General features: G+C 35.2%; 1 non-coding gene across 1 annotated transcript; it reads left to right on the top strand.

Moving 5' to 3' along the window:
* The first annotated feature begins 4,944 nt into the window (after positions 1-4,944).
* LOC115703270 (small nucleolar RNA R71) lies at positions 4,945-5,051 on the top strand. Its single transcript, XR_004009047.1, has one exon. It is a non-coding gene; the product is annotated as a small nucleolar RNA R71 (small nucleolar RNA).
* The last annotated feature ends 2,591 nt before the right edge of the window (positions 5,052-7,642 follow it).

Below are 7,642 nucleotides of genomic sequence, written 5' to 3'. Positions count from 1 at the left end.
ACTTGCTATGTGTGGGCACTACTCTATCACTAAGGGGTTCGAAACAAACAAAGAGGAAGAAGGAAAGAGAGGTGGCGGCTAGGTTAGATAGAAGGCACAGGATTTTCTCTGAAAGGAATAATATGCATCATCTTTTTCTGAAGCCATCACTATCTATTTATAGTATGCCACATAGGGTTAGGTTTGAATTATTTAGCATTCAAATAATGAAAATATTAAATGATAAATCCTACATAAGTGGCTGGCCACGGCTTCTGGATATGGGCCCCACTTTTGTAATTTGCTGTTTTATCATTTCTGTATCTCATTTCCTCAGAAACACCAATTTTCAAATTCAATCATTTAAATGAAAATTTAGACTATTTAATAACTATAATTAATTATTAAATAATATTGTCATTTATTTTATTTATTAATTAGACTAACCAAAGTCTCTAAATTAACAAACATACCCTAGAAACTCTTTCTTTACAGTTTCGCCCTTGCTTAGTGATAAATTCACAAACTAGACATAGTCTAAATTGAGAATTATAATTGATTAATCAAAACTAGTTAAATGATTCTTAGAAGTAGTATTGTCTCAACTAGTGTGGGGACCATTGTTACGAAAATTATGACCAATACGCAAGTGCACGTAATCAAGTAGTAAACTCACGCAGGTGAGGTCGAACCACATGGAATTGAACTGAATACCACTAAATTAGACTTATGATTCTATTTGGTAGATAAATAATTTTGATAGATTTTGAAATAAAGAAAAAACAAGAAAGTTAAAGAAAGCAATAAAGGTGTTTAATCAAGGATGAGAAATTAGGGAAAAGAATCCTGTTGATTTAATTACCCAGCTGTAAATGCTAATTACTATTCTCTTTCTCAATGTGAATGACAGATTATAAAAATAAACCTAACTCTTTTCAGATCTTTTAGGTCCTAAATCACATGTTATCTAATCATCTCTGAGATAGATTAACATATAATCAGCACTAAGCAATAATCTAAATGTCACAAAGGCTATGCAAATACTTTCGTTTCACATCAAAACCTAGTTTATCCAATTTTAGGATTCCCAATTCTCAATTTTTAGATTTTCAATTAGGATCATAGAACATGTAGAATGCGATCAATCTTCAACATGTAATTAAACACAAATATGGATAAATTCACAATCAAGAAAGGAGAAATAGCAATTATCATTAACCAAAAGTAATTTCAATCAACATTCATCATCTCCCTAAATAGGAGTTTAGTTCATAAAATCCATAATAACATCCATAATTAAATCTAAAACAGAAATTAACATAGAAATCAAGAGTTTAAGAAAGAACTAGTTGGTGATTGCATTCCGGATCGCCACCATTGCATCATCTGCCTCCTTCTTTCACTTTTGGATCCAATTTCTGCCTCCCTTCCTTCTAAAACACGAGCTCCTTGAATAGAAATTAGGGTTGCTACCTTTGAAAAAGTCAAAAACTGCCCAAAAATCTCGTTTTTCGCCCCTAGTCGCGACTACATAAAGTCTAGTCGTGACCATAGGGAAAATACGAAAAATATGCTCGCTGCCTGGCTCCTAGTCGCGACTACTGGAGCAAAATTTGACAGCTTCAGCATATTTCAGTAAAATGTGCATAACTTTCACATACAAACTCCAAATGAGTTGACTCAAGATGCGTTGGAAAGAAGAAAAAGAAATCTAAAACTTTTACGTTTTGACTTTTTCCAAAATCCTATTAGAAAATAGTCAAATTTAAGCTTGAAGTTTCAGCTTTATTTTCTTGAAGAATTTTCTCTATTTTATAGATTGTTGTTTTCCGAAATTTGATCAATTTATACATTTCAAGTGTGAAACCTGAAACAAAAGAAAACAAGCGTAATTCTATTCCAAATATAATAATAAATAAGGAAAACAACTATAAAAAGTTACCCAAAACGTATGCTAAAAATAGCCTAACAAATTCCACCAATCTAGATTCTTACTCGCCCTCGAGTAAGACTAAGTCTAACACTAACACTCGATTAACTAAGCTATCAGATAATTATATTACTGATTGCTCATGTGAAATTTCCTTCCATTAACTAAACTAGATGTTCAATTCTAAAAACTCTAACAATTAATTAGGATGCTCATTTTAGGTCACAATGCAAAAATACAAACTAACTTCAGTATCGAAATAATGTCATAATGGTTTCACTCCATCAAACTAGTCCACAAACCAATAGCCAATATGCTTGCATGCTTACCTCTCTACACTAATGTTGACAACATTCTTTTCAGAATCAAAAGGACTTTTTAAGGTTAGAATTTATGGCTTAGATATTCGAAAAATAAAACACAATTTTGGCTAAAGATATCATAAGCACAAAAGAACCCACAAGCTTCTCATAATTTTAAAATTTCCCGAAGTGTTCCCATAACTAACCATGATTGAGAATTTTTTCTACTTTTTTTTCCAATCACTAAACATCACTGAAATTTTCTTTTATTTCTGATTTTTTTCATTCTTTTTTCAAGTGATGGCGAGTTACAATTCTTTTTTTTTCACATGTTTCTCAATCACGCAAGATTTTTTTCTTTTCTTCAATACTTCCACACACTATATATTTCACTCCCCCAAACTTATTGTGAAGCTTATGATACCATTAAAAATGTAATGAGGATAAAAAATAACAGTGTGGATGCATCTTTTAGTTCAATGGGTGAAGAAACGAAACAGGTTTAGGCTCAAGATGGTCAACTAGGGATAAAAATTGCATGGTAGGCTTGGAAGGCTCAAACTATCCAACAAATGCCCAAATCATATTCTTATTGAACATTGTCAAGGATTTCGCCTCAAAAGAATAAACATGCAAGTTCTAAGCTATCCTGTCAATCTTGCCACCAACCATAGTAAAACAATTATAACATATTTCACAGATCGTTAAATTGCATTCATACACAGGTTTCACAAGCATCCAAACTAATCCAAAGAGTTAATAGAATTAAGCACACAGTTTCAAAATTTTAGGACATATCACAATTAACAACAGCACACAACTATCTTCAGTTTATTTATCGACTTACAACCAAATAAAAAGACTAAACTAAAGCAAAATAACTAAAAAGAATAGAATAACTAAAACAATTAAAAAAAATTATAAAATTATAAGTCCCCTCCCCCAAACTTAGAATATACATTGTCCCCAATGTGTCATGCAAAACAAGGAAATGGAGACTTACCTGCACCCCCATCAGAAGGGGTTGGACCTCAATACTGCTTCAAATTGGATCACGTCCACCCCTTGCATCCAATAGAGCCCTCGTACCGAATGATGAAAATTGACCTCCAATATTGTTAATTTCAGAGTTTTGCACAAGAGTAAGTTCACCTTCAGAACTACCACACATCAATCTTTTCCAACGACGCCTAATCGTTTGAAGTCTCTCTTTAGGCTTTACTCTCTTCTTATCAGTTTTAACAAAAGAACCCTTCACCATCTCAATCTTGCAACAGGTAGGAATGTCGGTTGGGGCAAAAACATTAAAATTGACCTCTTCATCTTGCACTCGCAACTTTAACTCCCCCTTTTGAACATCTATTAAATGCTCGCCCCGTGGCTAAGAATGGTCTTCCCAAAATAATAGGAATAGTTGAATCTTCCTCCATATAAGGAATTAGGAAATCAGCAGGAAAGATAAACTTACCAACCTTCACTAGCACATCTTCAATTATCCCACGAGGATGAGTCAAAGAACGATCCGCAAGTTGTAAAGTCACTGTTGTGGGCTTTGCTTTTCCCAATCCTAGCCTTTTGAAGACAGGCAATGGCATTAGATTAATGCTTGCTCCCAGATCACATAGAGCTTTAGTTTCCACCGAACCCCCTATAGAGCATGGAATATTGAAACTACCAGGATCTTTAAGTTTGGGCGGTAGCTTCTTCTGCAAAATTGCACTGCACTCCTCAGTGAGTGCCAGTGTCTCAAATTCTTCCAACTTCCTTTTCTTAGCTAAAATTTCTTTCATGAACTTCAGGTAAGTTGGCATTTGCTCTAAGGCCTCCGCAAATGGAATGTTAACGTGCAGTTTCCTTAATATTTCAAGAAATTTTGAAAACTGCTTGTCGAGGTTGTTCTTGTGGAGTCTTTGAGGGTAAGGAATTTTAATATGGTGATCTATGCTGATTGGAGGCGAAGTTTCTTTCGGTGCAAGACCCTCAGTAGTGTTCTTTTCCTTTGGTGCCTGTGTCTGTGCGTGTAGATCCTGAACCCCATCTTCAACTGGTTTCTTGGCACTAGGTCCCTTATAACTCTTTCCACTCCTCAAGGAAATTGCTTTACATTGCTCTTTTCCTTTTGCCTCACTAGTGCTAGGTGAATTTCCTTGAGCTTGTTTTGCCACTTGAGTAGCCAATTGTTCCATTTGAGTTTCTAGAGTTTTAATAGAGGATTTAGTCTCCATCATGAATTGGAGCAATAAGTCAGTTTGGATATTTAAGCCTCCACTAAGACTTTGTTGTTGCTGTTGTTGTTGGGGTTGATTTCTCTGCTGGTAGAACCCCTGTTGGTTGTGCCAATAATTATTTTTTTGAGAATAGGTCCCAATGGCTTTTGCTTGATCCATTGGTAAACTGTTCACATCCACCGGGCATGTGTCATATGTGTGAGGGCCCCCACATAGTTCACAGGTAACTTGAGCCTGTTTCAACTGAGCAATCATCAACTTCGTCAGGGCCTCCACTTGGGCTGTCATCTTGGTGATGGCGTCTACCTCGTGCATACCAGCAACTTTCTTCGTTTGGCTTCTTTCAGTTGGCCATTGTTGGTTATTCATGGCCATTTCTTTGAGCAGATCATAGGCCTCGTTTGCACTTTTTCTCATAAATGCCCCACCAGCTGCGGCATCTACGATGGTTCTGGTATTACCAATCAGCCCGTTGTAGAAATTGTGAACCAACATCCACTTTTCGATCCCATGATGTGGACATTTTCTGATGAGATCCTTGAACCTTTCCCAAGCCTCATAGAGAGATTCATTGTCCAGTTGACAAAAATTATTAATTTCACCTCGTAGCTTGGCAGCTTTTGCTGGAGGAAAAAACTTGGACAAGAACTTTGTCACCAAATCAGTCCATGTTGCAATAGAGTTCGATGGCAAGGAGATCAGCCAACTCTTAGCTCGCTCTCTCAGCGATAATGGGAAAAGTCTCAAGCGGATTGCATCATCACTAATTCCATTGACTTTGAAAGTCTGACATAACTCCATGAAATTTGACAAGTGCAGATTGGGGTCTTCAGAAGGGAGTCCACCGAACTGAACTGAGGATTGCACCATTTGGAGTTTGGCAGGCTTTATTTCAAAGTTATTGGCATCTACGGCGGGTGGTCTTATACAAGACTGAACCCTCGTCAAAGTTGGAAGAATGTAGTCCCTCAAACTACGACCATTTGCTGATCTTCAATGGCACCACCGTTATTACCGTTGTTGCCTCCATTGTTACCGCCATTAGCATTCTCAGCCATGATTTCTTGTGTTTTAGCAGTTGCTGAAACTCTTTCTTGCCTCTTGTTTCTTCTATTTCTTCTACAGGTCTTCTCAATTTCAAGATCAACCGGCAGTATTACACTTTGTCCTTGACGTCGCATGCACCTTTAATTCCTGAAATAGACAATCTAAAAGAAACAGATTAGCAATAAGCAGAAAGAATTAACCAAAGTAGAATTTAATCTAATTTTTGTAATATCAATTTTTAAACAATTCCCCGGCAACAGCGCCAAAAACTTATTACGAAAATTATGACCAATACGCAAGTGCACGTAATCAAGTAGTAAACTCACGCAGGTGAGGTCAAACCACAAGGAATTGAACTGAATACCACTAAATTAGACTTATGATTCTATTTGGTAGATAAATAATTTTGATAGATTTTGAAATAAAGAAAAAACAAGAAAATTAAAGAAAGCAATAAAGGTGTTTAATCAAGGATGAGAAATTAGGGAAAAGAATCTTGTTGATTTAATTACCCAGCTGTTAATGCTAAATACTATTCTCTTTCTCAATGTGAATGATAGATTATAAAAATAAACCTAACTCTTTTCAGATCTTTTAGGTCCTAAATCACATGTTATCTAATCATCTCTGAGATAGATTAACATATAATCAGCATTAAGCAATAATCTAAATGTCACAAAGGCTATGCAAATACTTTCGTTTCACATCAAAACCTAGTTTATCGAATTTTAGCATTCCCAATTCTCACTTTTCAGATTTTCAATTAGGATCATAGAACATGTAGAAGGTGATCAATCTTCAACATGTAATTAAACACAAATATTGATAAATTCACAATCAAGAAAGGAGAAATAACAATTATCATTAACCAAAAGTAATTTCAATCAACATTCATCATCTCCCTAAATAGGAGTTTAGTTCGTAAAATCCATAATAACATCCATAATCAAATCTAAAACAGAAATTAACATAGAAATCAAGAGTTTAAGAAAGAACTAGTTGGTGATTGCATTCCGGATCACAACCATTGCTTCCTCTGCCTCCTTCTTTCACTTTTGGATCCAATTTCTGCCTCCCTTCTTTCTAAAACACGAGCCCCTTAAATACAAATTAGGGTTGCTACCTTTGAAAAAGTAAAAAACTGCCAAAAAATCTCGTTTTTCGCCCCTAGTCGCGACTACATAAAGTCTAGTCGCGACCATAGGCAAAATACGAAAAATATGCTCGATGCCTGCCTCCTAGTCACGACCATGGTCGCGACCATGAAAAGGGGTCGCGACCATGGAAAGTGGTGGTCGCGACTACTAGAGCAAAATTTGACAGCTTCAGCATCTTTCAGTAAAATGTGCATAACTTTCACATACAACCTCCAAATGAATTGATTCAAGATCCGTTGGAAAGAAGAAAAAGAAATCTAAAACTTTTATGTTTTGACTTTTTCCAAAATCTTATTAGAACATAGTCAAATTTAAGCTTGAAGTTTCAGCTTTATTTTCTTGCAGAATTTTCTCTATTTTATAGATTATTGTTTTCCGAAATTTGATCAATTTATACATTTCAAGTGTGAAACCCAAAACAAAAGAAAAAAAGCGTTATTCTATTCCAAATATAATAATAAAGAAGGAAAACAACTATAAAAAGTGACCCAAAACGTATGCTAAAAATAGCCTAACAAATTCCCCCAAACTAGATTCGTACTCGCCCTCGAGTAAGAATAAGTCTAACACTAACACTCGATTAACTAAGCTATCAGATAATTATATTACTGCTGGCTCATGTGAAATTTCCTTCCATTAACTAAACTAGATTTTCAATTCTAAAAACTCTAACAATTAATTAGGATGCTCATTTTATCACACAATCCAGAAATACAAACTAACTTCAGTATCGAAATAATGTCATAATTGTTTCACTCCATCAAACTAGTCCACAAACCAATAACCAATATGCTTGCATGCTTACCTCTCTCCACTAATGTTGACAACATTCTTTTCGGAATCAAAAGGACTTTTTAAGATTAGAATTTATGGCTTAGATATTCGGAAAATAAAAGACAATTTTGGCTAAAGATATCATAAGCACAAAAGAACCCACAAGCTTCTCAAAATTTTAAAATTTCCCGAAGTGTTCCCGTAACTAACCATGATTGAGAATTT

The sequence above is a fragment of the Cannabis sativa genome, chromosome X (assembly GCF_029168945.1).
Source record: "Cannabis sativa cultivar Pink pepper isolate KNU-18-1 chromosome X, ASM2916894v1, whole genome shotgun sequence".
Classification (NCBI taxonomy): domain Eukaryota; kingdom Viridiplantae; phylum Streptophyta; class Magnoliopsida; order Rosales; family Cannabaceae; genus Cannabis; species Cannabis sativa.
The sequence above is the reverse complement of the archived record's forward strand: the minus strand, read 5'-3'. Positions and strand labels throughout refer to the sequence as shown.